This window comes from Protopterus annectens, chromosome 2.part0, assembly GCF_019279795.1.
Source record: "Protopterus annectens isolate FY-2018-M chromosome 2.part0, PAN1.0, whole genome shotgun sequence".
Lineage (NCBI taxonomy): Eukaryota > Metazoa > Chordata > Ceratodontiformes > Protopteridae > Protopterus > Protopterus annectens.
The window spans coordinates 1615878664-1615894700 of NC_056728.1; the positions used below are offsets into that span (position 1 = coordinate 1615878664).

At 40.4% G+C, this 16037-nt stretch overlaps 1 pseudogene; it reads left to right on the forward strand.

The window, feature by feature from the left end:
* The first annotated feature begins 521 nt into the window (after window positions 1-521).
* Window positions 522-16037, forward strand: part of LOC122792859 — a 67441-nt pseudogene continuing 51925 nt past the window's right edge.

Below are 16037 nucleotides of genomic sequence, written 5' to 3' on the forward strand. Positions count from 1 at the left end.
CTATAACATTTGTAAGTACCTAAAGGTTTTTTAGTACTTGGAGATTCAATTTTGGTAGTATCTTGTTTTAACATGTACCCAATACAGCTGTCGTTTTTATATATAAATTTTGGAACATCTCCTAACACTGGCCTTAGATCTTGATGCCAGCAATAATTCTCCACTTATTTTCTGTTATCTATTTGATACGAATATTGTCCACTGAAATATCCAAACAATAAGAAGGAATGGTATTGTACGTGCCACCAATTCCAATGTCTGTAATTGTATAATTTTCATCACCCCAAAACTGTTATTTACTATTTTTTAGTTGAGGTTTCCATTACTTTGGAAACCTACATGAAGAATGGGACCAAATTTTATATGCCTTTTAGAAATTATTCCTTAGTGGAAATAGTTAAACCTTCCCTAGGATAACCTCTAGAAAGAAAAAGAGAAGAAATAAATTTTACTTCTTGTAAAAATACTTCATCACAACTAGGCGCCGTGTGTAGCTAGAAGGAATTCAGATTATTAAGGCAATGTCTGAATACATTTGCGTAACAGAAGACGAGAATGAGGAGCCTATTAAAACCCCCACTGAAGATGATGGCACCATTCTCCTATCTACAGTCATGGCTCAGTTTCCAGGAGCCTGTGGTTTGCACTACCACAATCCTGCTTCGGAGAGTGTGCATGGAGTGCAGCTAGTGGAGGGAATCTTACATCCTCCAGAGACTGGTTGGTCTAACCTTGTGTTTATTGTCAATTATCCTAAAGATAATAAAAGGACAATGGATGAAAGTGATGCATCGTCGGCAGTAAATGTGAAAAGAGCAGAACAAAAGACATCTGACTTGATAGTTCTTGGCCTTCCATGGAAGATGACAGAACAAGATTTAAAAGAATATTCAGCATGTTTGGTGAAGTTATTATGGTGCAGGTTAAAAGAGATGTGAAAAGTATAAATAACTCAAAGGGATTTGGCTTTGTCCGTTTGCAGAGTTCGAGAGACAAGTGAAAGTAATGTCCCAGTGGCACATGATAGATAGAAGGTGGTATGACTGCAAGTTGCCAAATTCCAAAGTGGGTCCAGATGAGCCTTATCGATGCATGAAAGTGTTGGACGTTGCACTGAAGACATAACTACTGATGAGCTCCGGCAGTTTTTTAGCCAGTATAGAGAAGTGACTGATGTCTTTATTCCAAAACCTTTTCGAGCCTTTGCGTTTGTTACATTTGCTGATGATCAGGTGGCCCAGTCTCTCTGTGGAGAAGATTTGATTGTTAAAGGAGTCAGAGTTCACGTATCAACTGCAGAGCCTAAGCAAAATAACATGAGGCAAATGGAAAGAGCTGGCAGATTTGGTAAGCCAGGCTTTGGGAAACAGGGGGGCTTTCCTGGCAGGGGAGGTCCAGATGGCCCTGGAATGGGAAGCCAAAACAGCAGTATGGGTGGTCACGGGATGAACACAGCCCAAATGACACGTAGCCCACAAACTCAGTGTGCCACTCAACCACAGTCCATAAGGCATAACAACGTACCCAACACTCTAGTCATAGGTGACTTTATAGTCAGGCAAACTGATGTTCCACTCACCAGGCTAAACAAGGAGAAAGTTACTGTCAGCTGCCTGTCAGGTGCCAGGATCCACCACATAATGCATGCACTCAGGTCACTCCACAACAAGTACAAATATGACTCTGTCATTGTCCATGTTGGTGTGAATAACCTGAGATGTACCTCCCTGGACTACATGAAATGAGACATGGAGGAGCCCTCTGATCTTGTAGCCCAGGCAGGTATGACCCTAGCCCTGAGTAGCATCCTGCCATCACCCAGAATGATACCACAGTGCAAGGACAAAATTATTGACTTCAACAATTGGCTAAGCTTCTGGTGTCATTCTAAGGGGATCCAGTATCTGTCTGCCTGGGATGACATGATCGACAGACCATGATGCTTTGCCAGAGTTAGCCTGCACCTGTCGCCCTTGAGATTCCGGATACTGGCTAAGGCTCTTGCTACCTCTGTAGTGCCTTTTTTAGGCAAGGTTCAAATGACAAATTCATCACCGTAACAGGTACAAGCAAGCAAAATCTGAGGGTAATGCTACTCAATGCTAGAAGTCTAAACCTCAAAATGCATTCACTCGAGGCACTCCTTAATATGGAGAACATCGACATCTGTGCAGTGACAGAGACCTGGTTCAAGGCTCCAGGGAGCACTCCTGCATTACCTGGCCATAATTCATACCACACCTTTCGGCCATCTAACCTGGACCGAAACACTAAAGGTGGAGGCGTGGCCATATTCATTAAGGATATCCACAGCTCCAGGCTAGTTGCTCAGCATAATGCATCCGAGATTATCCAAGTATAACTAACTCTTGGCAAGACCGCAATCCAAATTGTAACTTGCTACAGATTCCCCACCATGCCCCAGGATTCCCACTCCTCATTTCTTGATACACTGGAAAATATTAGGGTACAACCCAACACCCTAATAATGAGCAATTTCAACTACCCCACCATTAACTGGGAAAACTACTCATGTACCAACTCTTTTGCTCAACGTTTTCTGGAATTCATAAATTCCAACGCTTGGATCAACCTATCCACACCTCCACCAGGGGCAGCAATATTCTAGACCTGGTCATTACCAACATGGGTGACTGGTGTTCCACACCAGAGGCCAACTTCTCGTTGGTCAGATCCGTCCACAAGCTAATCAGCCTAGACATCCACATCCCGCCTCACCCCCATTAGGGAAATCACTGTAAAAAAATTCTCCAAAGCCAACTTCACGCATCTTAAGACAGAAGTGGCAAACTTCACAACACCCATGCAGACGGACAATAGAGGTACAACTGCTGAATCCTACAAAGATGCACTTTATAAGCACTTACACGAGTGCATGGATCATGCTATCCCTAACAGAACCAAGATGCTATCCTCCAAAAAAGGAAGCCAATCTGGTGGTCCCCTGCCATAAACAAACTCTACAGCAGAAGAAAGAAACAGTTACAAAAAAGAGTAAGATCCCATGACTGTAAGAACTCCCTGGTCAGCCTCAGTAAGAAGCTGAGATCCTTCATAAAATCGTCCAAAGCTAGTTATGAAAACAAAATCACCACTGATTCTAAAGACAACCACAAAGCATTCTACAGCTATGTCAAGAATCTCAATGGCAACACTCAGATCTGCTTTGAGTTACAGCACAATGGCAATAAATATACAGAACCAACTGATATTGCCAACATCCTGGCAGATAGGTTCAGTGCTAACTTTACCCCCCCACCCCTAAAGGGCCCATCTCTATACCGGAAGAATGCAAAGTTCCTGTAATCATGGCTGCACAGGTAAAAACCACACTCTCCAAGGCCAAGAACACAGCATCCATGGGACCTGGCAACATCCCAGGCTGAGTTCTACATGAACTAGAGAATGAACTGGTACCCCACCTAAGCACCATGTTCAATCATAGCCTCACCTCAGGCTTTGTGCCCACTGAATGGAGCACAGAGATGGTTATCCCACTCCACAAAGAAGGAGCCAACACGGACCCCGGGAACTACTTTCCCATTAGCCTAATGAGCCTGGTCTGCAAGGCCATGGTACGTATCATCATGGAACTTATAAACAAAGACATCGGTAATCTCCAAACTCTAGATCCCACCCAGTTCGGGTTTGTAAAAGGCAGATCATGTCTTCTAAACCTGATTGACTTCTTTGAAGCAGTCACCAAAGCCGTAGACGAGGGTAAGGTAGTTCACACAACCTATCTAGATCTCACCAAGACTTTTGACACCATCCCCACTCTGGAATTATAGATAAACTCACTAAACTAGGTATAAATCCCTATGTCACAAGATGGGTTGCCAACTGGCTCACTGGCAGAATCCACACTGTGAAAGTAGCAGACTCCATATCCGACTTCAGACCAGAGTACCACAGGGTTCAGTCCTGGGTCCTCTCCTGTTTGGTATCAACTTTTCTGAAGTACAGGCTAACACAGAAGGACTTTGGCTAATGAAGTTTGCAGATGACTGCAAACTAGAAGCCATAATTGAAACTCCTAATGATAAGGACATCCTACAAAACAGCCTCACTGAGACAGATGCCTGGTGTCAAAGCCATGGCCTCAAGCTCAATGCCAAAAAGTGCACTGTCATCCCCTTTGGTAAAAACTCTTTACCCATGAGCTACCACATAGGTGGTAGTCTACCTAACACCAAAAGTGTGATAAGAGACCTTGGGACACAGGTGGACAGTAGTCTCTCCTTTGATAATCACATCACCACAGTAGTCAGGAAATCCTTCTACATGGCACACCTCATCACAAAAGGTTTCTCATCCAGGAAAAAAGAGGTCATTGTTCCCCTCTACTCATCACTCATTAGACCTATTATTGAGTACAATACTCCTTTTGGTATGTACCTCACAAGACATCTACAACAACTGGAAAGGCCGCAAAAATGCCTCACAAAGGGGATTACTGGCCTCAAACAGATGCCCTACTCAGACCATCTCAAAAAACTCCAGCTTTACTCCGTCACATATCGTCTACTCAGAGGCAATCTCTGCCTAACAGACAAAGCTATGACAAACCCAGAGCTGTTGGACATGCTCCACTTAAAGAAATCCCAATCCCTCCATGCTACACGCTCTATGGACCTCAACCTTGTCACTACAATAAACTGAACATGCTGGAGGGATAGATTCCTGTCCCAGAGACTTCCCATACTCTGGAACAAACTGCCTATTTATATCAAATAAAGCTCCTCATTAGCACTCTTCAAGAAAAATCTCGATGATTGGATGGGAAATAGGAAATTCACCCCAGGGATCACCTCTGTGGCTCTGCTCGACAGAGGCACAGGAAAATAATTTTCTTGGGGGTGAAAGCCAGGGTACCTTTTTGGCTAGGCTTGTAGAGGCCCTAGGGCCAATAGCCTAGTACCTACCTATGAACCTATGAAGTAGTCATCTGAGAGGCTCTGATGAATGGACCCCTGGGTATATTTCTTTTCATAAACTTAAGATGGTTACTGGTAAAAGGCAAATAGCTATTAGAAAAAGTTTCTGTTTTAAAGATTTTGCTATCAAAACCATTATTGTCTATACTCCATGATAAATATACATCTAAAAATGAGATGTTGTGTCCCGTATTTCCAACACTAAACTTAAGAAAGGAAGTACTACTGTTCAAGTTACTTAAAAAATCGAAATAATTACATTATTTTTTAACAATAAAAAAATACTCTACAAAATGCCTGTAAAATAATATATAATAATATTCAGGAATATTTTTAAAAATTTCTCTTTCCCACAAACCCAGAACTAAATTGGCAGCTGGTTGATGGCAGCTTTGGCGCCAAAAAGTTTTTAAAAACATGTCCGTTTTATGTATGAATTGTTCTGAAGAAGTCTGTATGAACAGATGAAAGCGGTTAACCAGAAGTTATTTTCAAAATCTATGTTACAGCTTTTTTGTATGTCATAGCACTATTGTTACTTTATTAAATATGTGGATCCCTGGTTCGAGTTCTGTCTACCTGCTGCATTATTTTACATTACACAAACGGTAGTGGCCGTCTAGTTGTTCGTTATTCAGGTGTTGTCAGTGCGCTTCCTTGTGGATATTATATAATCATATTCAGGAATATTTTTAAAAATTTCTCTTTCCCACAAACCCAGAACTAAACTGGCATAAGCTGGAGATACAGCTGACCCAATAGCTACGCCCTTAACTTGTTGGTAGTATTTATTGTTAAAAAGAAAAAAAAAATATTAGTTAAAAAAAATCTCAAGTAACAAACAATACAAAATCTCACTTTTCTGATCTACAGATGTATACTTGTTAAGATACAACCTAACAAATTCAAGTTCTTCGCTATCTGGTATAGAAGTGAACAATGCTACAACATCAACGGTAAACATAACAGTTGCTAGCAGATTCACAGGTAGACAAACTAAACATTCTAATGTTATGTAAAAAGTCCCAGCAATCCTGAATATAAGAAGGTAACTATTGTACCAGTGGATTTAACACAGAATCAAGAAAAACATCTACACCTTCAGTAACATTACCTGGGCTGGAACAATTGGTCGGGGGGGGGGTCAATGCGATTCTTGTGTATTTTTGGGATACCAAACAAATCCCAATTCTTGGGTTTTCATTTAACAGGAACTCATAAACTTCTGTTATCTCTTTATTCATTAAATAATCATATAAACAGTAATATATACATTTATAACTTCTTTGTATATCAGCTAAAGTAACTTCACAATATTCTTCAGTGTTACTCAACATTTTCTCAATAGATTTATTATACATGGAATACCCATTGCCACAATTCTACTCCCCTTATCAGCTTTCATAAATTTTTATTTATTTATTTTACATTTGTTAACCGGGGTGTCTGACTGAGCCAAAAAGGCCCTTTTTCAGCAGAGGCCTGGGGAGAAAAGCTCCACACAGAAAAGTTACAGATACATTTAGACATGATCAGTATACACACAAATTACAACAGACATGATTTTAGAGTGGTATGCAGCACATCAAAAGTTACAGTGGAGAGAACAAACAAAAAAAATATTTAAAAATAAAGGTACTTAATAGATTTGTGGTGTACAGCTGAAATTTGGAACATAGGTAGAATACATACATAGTACACAGGTACAGTATATACATTGTAGATTAGCCAATGTTTGTGAGAATAGTTTTCAATCTTGATCAAGTACTCTAGGTTTAGTATGTGCACCTTATCTGTTTTCACAAGCCTGGGGAGCAATCATGGCACTGCCAACTTTGCTTGAGATGTTGCCTGATGAGGTCTTTAAAGGAGGCTTTGGATGATGTGTTTTGAATGCTAGTGGGGACAGAGTTCTATTTTTCAGCCACTGAACTACTATATAGTGCATCTCCAAAGCTATTGTAGCTGTTGGTGACTTCTAGTAGTAGCTTGCTTGATGATCTAAGAGGCCTTTTGGCTGAGTGATGTTGTACTAGATTTTTGAGGGCAGAACACTTATTGGGGAGGTAATAGATAGAATGACAGAGGCAGAGCTGATTGTAGGTTAGGAGGTTGGGCAGTTCAAGCCAGTGGAGCTGTCTCAAAGCAGTACAGTGATGAGTTCTATATGAGCAATTTGCAGCAATGCAGGCAATTCTATTATAGCAGGCTTCCATTTTGCTTAGTTCAGTTTTGTTGAGATTAGTCAGAATGGGAGATGCATGGAGTAAGGTGGATAGAAGTTGGGAGCGAGCAATGGCTGTTCTTGTGTTGTTGGCAAGAAATGGTTTATACGGTAGAGTGATCCCAGTTTGGCATGTACTTTTTTAATAGTTAAGTTGAGATGACTATCAAATTTTAGGTGGGAGTCTATGGTTATTCCCAATAGCTTAGCATGTGCCATTGAAGTGATTGGAGTAGCATTTGTGTAGATAGTGAATTGACTGTTATCAGTGATTTTGTTAGAACTGGTTATAATCATAAGCTGAGTTTTCTTTGGATTGAGGATAAGTTGAGCTTTGGTTAGGTAGTTTTCAACGTCAGAGAATGCTAGTTGAGTTGTTTGCAGGAGGGTGGGAATGTTTTGTGCAACACAGATTAAGGTAGTGTCATCTGCATACTGAATGACAGATGTATGCTATGTGGAGGTATGGAGGTCATTTGTGAAGATTGTGAATAATAGTGGTCCTAAGATAGAACCCTGTGGGACTCCTATAGTTATGGGCAGCTGAGAAGAGAGAGAATTTTCCCATTTCACAGCTTGGTACCTGTCAGTTAAGTAGCTTTGGAACCAGGTAAGAGTGTAATTTTATAGGTGATACTGGTTTAGTTTATTTAGCAGGATTTGGTGTGAGACTGTCAAATGTTTGGACATATCCAAAAAAAGAGTTGACACCTGCAGGCCTTCATTTTTGAGACGGTTTACTGTGTCTGTGAAGCAGAGGAGGGCTGTAGTGGTACTATGGGAAGGTCTGAAACCATGCTGAGTAGGTGACAGGATGTTGCTGTCTAGGAGATATTTTAGCATGTGGGTATGGATGCATTTTTCAAGGATTTTGGCCAGAGGGGGAGAGTAAAGCAATAGATCTGTAGTTATTAAGTTCAGTGGAGGTCCCACCTTTATGTATGGGTGTAACATAGGATAATTTCCAGAGTTTGGGCACATAGTTTTCAACAATTGATCTCTTTATGAGAGTGGAGATTGGGATAGCAATAGCATCTGCTATGAGTTTCAAGAAATAGCTGAGGAGTAGGTCGGCTGCTGTTGATGAGGTTTTTAGTTTGGAGAGCATGCTTTTGATTGAATTGGTGGAAACTGTTCTGAGGGTAAAGCTTGTATTAGTGTTATTTGTGTTGGGGGGGGCTAGTGAGGAAGGAACTGTCCTATGATACTAAGGATAGAATTGAGTTCACAAAGTGGGAGTTGAATTGTTTTTCGATGGGAACTTTAGTGTCAGTGGTGGTTGGTTTGGGGGTAGCCTTTTGGGTGGATTTTAGTAACTGGTTTGCATTTTTCCAAAATTTTGGGGGGTTGTGTTGGTATTTAGTTTGTAATGTCATGTAGTAGGATTTTTTGTCCAGCCTAATGCATTTTTTGCACGGTTGTGCAGTTCTTGGTACTTAGTTAGGGTTTGTGTTTCTTTGTTTTTTTGATAGTAAAGCCAGGCAGCATTTCTGGACTTGAAGATTTGCTTGGTTTCTTTACTGAGCCAGGGGTTTGTAGAGGTTCTAACCTTGATTTTGTGTAATGGAGTGACAGTATCTAGGTGTTGTAGAAATGTTTTGTTGAAATATGCTACAGCCTGGTCAAGTGGGAGGGTTTTTAAGGGGGTCCAGTCACAGTTACAGAGTAAAGTATTGAGGACCTCAGGAGAGAATTGTTTTGTGTTTCTAGTGGATATATAGTTAGTGGTTTTGCATATGCTTGTTCTACAATGTATAAAGTATATTATGTTGTGGTCACTTAAGGTGTCTGGGAGACAGCCTGAGTGGGGGTACAATGTGGGGTTGTTAGTTAGGATCCAGTCAAGGATGGATTCCTTTTTAGATTTTTTATCGCATCTAGTTGGAACTTGGACTAGCTGCTGGTAGCCATGGAGATGTATTAGATGACTTGGTGGTTCTGATATGCAGGTGAACCAATCTAGGTTGAAATCCCCCAGAATAAGGGTTTCTTGTGAGTATGTGGAAGAACACCAAGATAAGAAGTCTTCAAGGCTAGCAGGTGTATAACCAGGTGGAATATAGATCACAATTATGATGATGACCTTTTTAGGGTGAAGTTGAAGTTGTGAGATAAGTATGTCCCAATTATTGGGGGAGGGGTAGGAGTTTGGTAATTGACGTACAGTTAAGTTGGACTTATACAGTAAGGCAGTTCCACCCCCTTTACGAAGTGGTCTGTCTTGTCTAATGATATTGTAGTTGGTAGGGAGAACTTCTGAGTTAGCTATGTTTTTATTTAGCCAGGTTTCTGTTAAAGCAACTATGTCTGGGGAGTAGTGTGCTCTTGTGGCCTGGAGTTCAGGTATTTTATTTTTGATACTTCTATAATTAATATTTAGCATTAAAAGATGGTTGGTTTTGCTGCTGTTGTTGATTTGCCCTGGGATGAAGATAGTGGGGGTGTTATGTTCTGACATTTGTGTTGGAGCAGTTTGTGTTGGACAGGATGGATTTGGGCCTGGGTTGGGGTGGATATCCCCACTTATGGTGAGCCTGGTGTTAAAATGGTGATACAGATGTTGGAGTTTGGTGAGGAGTGTGAGAAAGTATTGTGTTTTTTTTGGAGTAGGAATGAGAGCATGTGTGTTTAGCTCTGAATTGGTCTGTTATGTAGTTCTTGAATAACTATGGGCAGATATTATTATAATGTGTGGTGTCTGTATACGAGAGTGCATAATGCAGTGTTGTGCTACTAAGTTTAGGGATATTGCTAGAGTGATAACTTGTGGTATTATAAAGAATTATGAGAAGACAGATTAGACTTAGTTGTGTGATAGTCATGGTTATAAATTTAATATGGTACTAGGTGGGGGTCTGAATAAGAATTATAGGGTTGCACTATATGTGGATGGGTAAGTAGTGTGGGTGATATAAAAAATGGCTAATGGGAATAAGCGTGATTGGGAGTATTTTTTGTGGAGCAAGTTGGTGTGGTATAATGTGATCTGACTTGATGAGCTGTGATTGGTGGATGTGATGTGAGGGTGAGCTGTGGGTGTGGCTGTGATTACTATAAATGTAGAGGTAGTGGGAGCAGGAGGGAATAGGGGGCAAGGCAGGGGAGTGGAGAGAGCCCGAGCGTTAGCAAGGGTGAACGGAGCAGGGCAGAGCCCACCAAGACAAGAGTAAAAAGTAAATATTACTTTACAAATCTGAACACTTTAAACAAATTCCTGAGGTCTAATGGCTTACCAGCAAGCAGAATGCAATTGCTGAAGAGCACTTGTGTCCTGTGGGAGACTAGAAATTTAAAGATGGCTCCATGCTCAGCGGGATTCTAATATAGACTTAGTATCAGGGGAGGGAGATAGCACAAGGGATGTAAACCAGGTGGAATGCAAGCAAACCAGAGAGGCAATCAGTGAAAAACTATCAGTGAAGGCCTCAGAGTGGGTAAGTAAGAATTCAAGCTACCTGTAAAGTGAAGGAGAGAAGAGACAGCAAACTTCATTAAGGTTGGGAGTGTGTCTTCACTTTGATTTGCTGATTAGTAACCAGTTTGTGCACAGATTAGAGTAGGGAGATACATTAGCAATGAAGGGGAATGTATAGAGATGCAAATAAACAGGTGGGCCTCCAAGTGATACAAACTAAGGCAGAAAGCACTGAGAGTGCTGCTTGATGGTTAATTTAGTCACAGGGATCTGAATTAAATATATAAAGTAAATAAAATAAAAAAATATTCAGGATTCCTGGGACTTTTTGCATAACATTAGAATGTTTAGTTTGTCTACCTGTGAATCCGCTAGCAACTGTTATGTTTACTGTTGATGTTGTAGCATTGTTCACTTCTATACCAGACAGAGAAGGACTTGAATTTGTTAGGTTGTATCTTAACAGGTATACATCTGTAGATCAAGAAAGTGAGATTTTGTATTGTTTGTTACTTGAGATTTTATTAAGTAATATTTTTTTTTCTTTTTAACAATAAATACTACCAACAAGTTAGGGGCATAGCTATGGGGTCAACTGTATCTCCAGCTTATGCCAGTTTAGTTCTGGGCTTGTGGGAAAGAGAAATTTTTTAAAATATTCCTGAATATGATTATATATTATTTTACAGGCATTTTGTAGAGTATTTATTTATTGTTAAAAAATAATGTAATTATTTAGATTTTTTAAGTAACTTGAACAGTAGTACTTCCTTTCTTAAGTTTAGTGTTGGAAATACGGGACACAACATCTCATTTTTAGATGTATATTTATCATGGAGTATAGACAATAATGGTTTTGATAGCAAAATCTTTAAAACAGAAACTTTTTCTAATAGCTATTTGCCTTTTACCAGTAGCCATCTTAAGTTTATGAAAAGAAATATACCCAGGGGTCAATTCACCAGGGCCTCTCAGATGACTACTTCATAGGTTCATAGGTAGGTACTAGGCTATTGGCCCTAGGGCCTACACAAGCCTGGCCAAAAAGGTACCCTGGCTTTCACCACCCAAGAAAATTATTTTCCTGTGCCCCTGTCGAGCAGAGCCACAGAGGTGATCCCCAGGGTGAATTTCCTATTTCCCATCCAATCATCAAGATTTTTCTTGAAGAGTGCTAATGAGGAGCTTTGTTTTATATAGATAGGTAGTTTGTTCCAGAGTATCGGAAGTCTCTGGGACAGGAATCTATCCCTCCAGCATATTCAGTTTATTGTGGTGACAAGGTTGAGTTCCCTAGAGCATGTAGCACGGAGGGATTGGGATTTCTTTAAGTGGAGCATGTCCAACAGCTCTGGGTTTGACATAGCTTTGTCTGTTAGGCAGAGATCTCATCTGAGTAAGCGATATACGACGGAGTAAAGCTGGAGTTTTTTGAGACGGTCTGTGTAGGGCATCTGTTTGAGGCCAGTAATCCTCTTTGTGAGGTATTTTTGCAGCCTTTCCAGTTGTTGTAGATGTCTTGTGAGGTACATACCAAAAGGGGTGTTGTACTCTATAATAGGTCTAATGAGTGACAAGTAGAGGGGAACAATGACCTCTTTTTTCCTGGATGAGAAACCTTTTGTGATGAGGTGTGCCATGTAGAAGGATTTCCTGACTACTGTGGCGATGTGATTATCAAAGGAGAGACTACTGTCCACCTGTGTCCCAAGGTCTCTTATCACACTTTCAGTGTTAAGTAGACTACCACCTATGTGGTAGTTCATGGGTACAGAGTTTTTACCAAAGGGGATGACAATGCACTTTTTGGTATTGAGCTTGAGGCCATGGCTTTGACACCAGGCATCTGTCTCAGTGAGGCCCTTTTGTAGGATGTCCATATCGTTAGGAGTTTCAATTATGGCTCCTAGTTTGCAGTCATCTGCGAATTTCATTAGCCAAAGACCTTCTGTGTTAGCCTGTACTTCAGAAAAGTTGATACCAAGCAGGAGAGGACCCTGGACTGAACCTTGTGGTACTCCACTTGTCACTGGTCTGAAGTTGGATATGGAGTCTGCTACTTTCACAGTGTGGGTTCTGTCAGTGAGCCAGATGGCAACCCATATTGTGACACTGGGATTTATACCTAATTTAGTGAGTTTATCTATAATTCCAGAGTGGAGGATGGTGTCAAAAGCCTTGGCGAGATCTAGATAGGCTGTGTGAACTACCTTACCCTCATCTATGGCTTTGGTGACTGCTTCAAAGAAGTCAATCAGGTTTAGGAGACATGATCTGCCTTTTACAAACCCGAACTGGGTGGGATCTAGAGTTTGGAGATTACCAATGTCTTTGTTTATAATTTCCATGATGATACATTCCATGGGCTTGTAGACCAGGCTCATTAGACTAATGGGGTGGTAGTTCCCGGGGTCCATGGTGGCTCCCCCTTTGTGGAGTGAGATAACCGTCGCTGTGCTCCATTCAGTGGGCACAAAGCCTGAGGTGAGTCTATGACTGAACATGGTGCTTAGGTGGGGTGCCAGTTCATTCTCTAGTTCATGTAGAACTCAGCCTGGGATGTTGCCAGGTCCCATGTTTGCTGTGTTCTTGGCCTTGGAGAGTGTGGTTTTTACCTGTGCAGCCATGATTACAGGAACGTTGCATTCTTCCGGTATAGAGATGGGCCCTTTAGGGGTGGGGGGGTAAAGTTAGCACTGAACCTATCTGCCAGGATGTTGGCAATATCAGTTGGTTCTGTATATTTATTGCCATTGTGCTGTAACTCAGAGCAGATCTGAGTGTTGCCATTGAGATTCTTGACATAGCTGTAGAATGCTTTGTGGTTGTCTTTAGAATCAGTGGTGATTTTGTTTTCATAACTAGCTTTGGATGATTTTATGAAGGATCTCAGCTTCTTACTGAGGCTGACCAGGGAGTTCTTTCAGTCATGGGATCTTACTCTTTTTTGTAACAGTTTCTTTCTTCTGTTGTAGAGTTTGTTTATGGCAGGGGACCACCAGACTGGCTTCCTTTTTTGGAGGATAGCATCTTGGTTCTGTTAGGGATAGCACAATCCATGCACTCGTGTAAGTGCTTATAAAGTGCATCTGTGTAGGATTCAGTAGTCGTACCTCTATTGTCTGTCTGCATAGGTGTTGTGAAGTTTGCCACTTCTGTCTTAAGATGCGTGAAGTTGGCTTTGGAGAATTTTTTTATGGTGGTTTCCTTAATGGGGTTGAGGCAGGATGTGGATGTCTAGGTTGATTAGCTTGTGGACGGATCTGACCAACGAGAAGTTGACCTCTGGTATGGAACACCAGTCACCCATGTTGGCAATGACCAGGTCTAGTATATTACTGCCCCTGGTGAAGGTGTGGATAGGCTGATCCAAGGCGTTGGAATTTATGAATTCCAGAAAACATTGAGCAAAAGAGTTGGTATGAGTAGTTTTCCCAGTTAATGGTAGGGGTAGTTGAAATCGCTCATTATTAGGGTGTTGGGTTGTACCCTAATATTTTCCAGTGTATCAAGAAATGAGGAGTGGGAATCCTGGGGCATGGTGGGGAATCTGTAGCAAGTTACAATTTGGATTGCGGTCTTAAAATAAAAAATATTCAGGATTGCTGGGACTTTTTGCATAACATTAGAATGTTTAGTTTGTCTACCTGTGAATCTGCTAGCAACTGTTATGTTTACCGTTGATGTTGTAGCATTGTTCACTTCTATACCAGATAGCGAAGGACTTTAATTTGTTAGGTTGTATCTTAACAAGTATACATCTGTAGATCAGAAAAGAGAGATTTTGTATTCTTTGTTACTTGAGATTTTATTAAGTAATATTTTTTTTTTCTTTTTAACAATAAATACTACCAACAAGTTAAGGGCATAGCTATGGGGTCAACTGTATCTCCAGCTTATGCCAGTTTAGTTCTGGGTTTGTGGGAAAGAGAAATTTTTTAAAATATTCCTGAATATGATTATATATTATTTTACAGGCATTTTGTAGAGTATTTTTTTATTGTTAAAAAATAATGTAATTATTTAGATTTTTTAAGTAACTTGAACAGTAGTACTTCCTTTCTTAAGTTTAGTGTTGGAAATAACGGAACACAACATCTCATTTTTAGATGTATATTTATCATGGAGTATAGACAATGATGGTTTTGATAGCAAAATCTTTAAAACAGAAACTTTTTCTAATAGCTATTTGCCTTTTACCAGTAACCATCTTAAGTTTATGAAAATAAATATACCCAGGGGTCCATTCATCAGGGCCTCTCAGATGACTACTTCATAGGTTCATAGGTAGGTACTAGGCTATTGGTCCTAGGGCCTACACAAGCCTAGCCAAAAAGGTATCCTGGCTTTCACCACCCAAGAAAATTATTTTCCTGTGCCCCTGTCAAGCAGAGACACAGAGGTGATCCCCGGGGTGAATTTCCTATTTCCCATTCAGTCATTGTTCACTTCTATACCAGATAGCGAAGGACTTGAATTTGTTAGGTTGTATCTTAAGAAGTATACATCTCAGCAAAGACGGTGCTGTAAGTCATATAAGTTATTTCTGTCTTCAGTTGTTGTCGCCACAGCGGAACTCTGGTCCGCTAATGATTGGTAGTAGATTCAACGAAGGTGTGCCCATTCACACGTCTCCACACAGAAGACTCTCTAGCTAAGAATCGAACAGGACAATGTCTTACTGTGAGGCAACAACGCTACCGCAGCACCACCACCGCAGTGATTTCTATCTTCAGTAGAAGGATAAAAAAAATGAAAATCTGTTTTTTCAGACAAACAACTAATTTCTTCCTCACACACTTTCGCAAATGCTTTTAAAGTGTAGTGCACTGCAAGGGAGGTTTAAATGTAATAATAGTGTGCCTTTTAAAAAAGTAGGTTAGGTGTACTTTAAGAGAATGCTGGTATTGTTTTTAATTGACAGCATTTAATTGTTTTACTAATCGTTTCTAGTATATTATTGATTGGTATTTTGTATATAATGTGATGTGTATGCAAGTTTCTTTGATTTCTGATGAAGTTGTTTCACAAAAGCGGTAATTAAAAGTTTATTACACTAAAGTTTCTTTGGTTGTCTCCTTGCACATTTTAAGTTTTTTGTTGTTGTTTAAAAGGAAAACACAGCTTCCTTTTGCAATCTGTAAAAAAGAAAACAATCCCAATGTGCATATACCCCAGTGAAAACAAACTCATTAAAAAAGTGAATAAAAAAAGCCCTACAATGGGTGGATCCACACCCTCACCCTCTTATGCGTGTGTGTGTGTGTGTGTGTGTGTGTGTGTGTGTGTGTGTGTGTGTGTGTGTGTGTGTGTGTGTGTGTGTGTGTGCAGCCATAGATTATCTATTTGGCTTAATAACATCTCAGAGGATGTACTATTTTCTGTTGAAGTGATGTCATTCCTGCACAGATGCATGCAAACAGCTGTGTATAGAACTAAA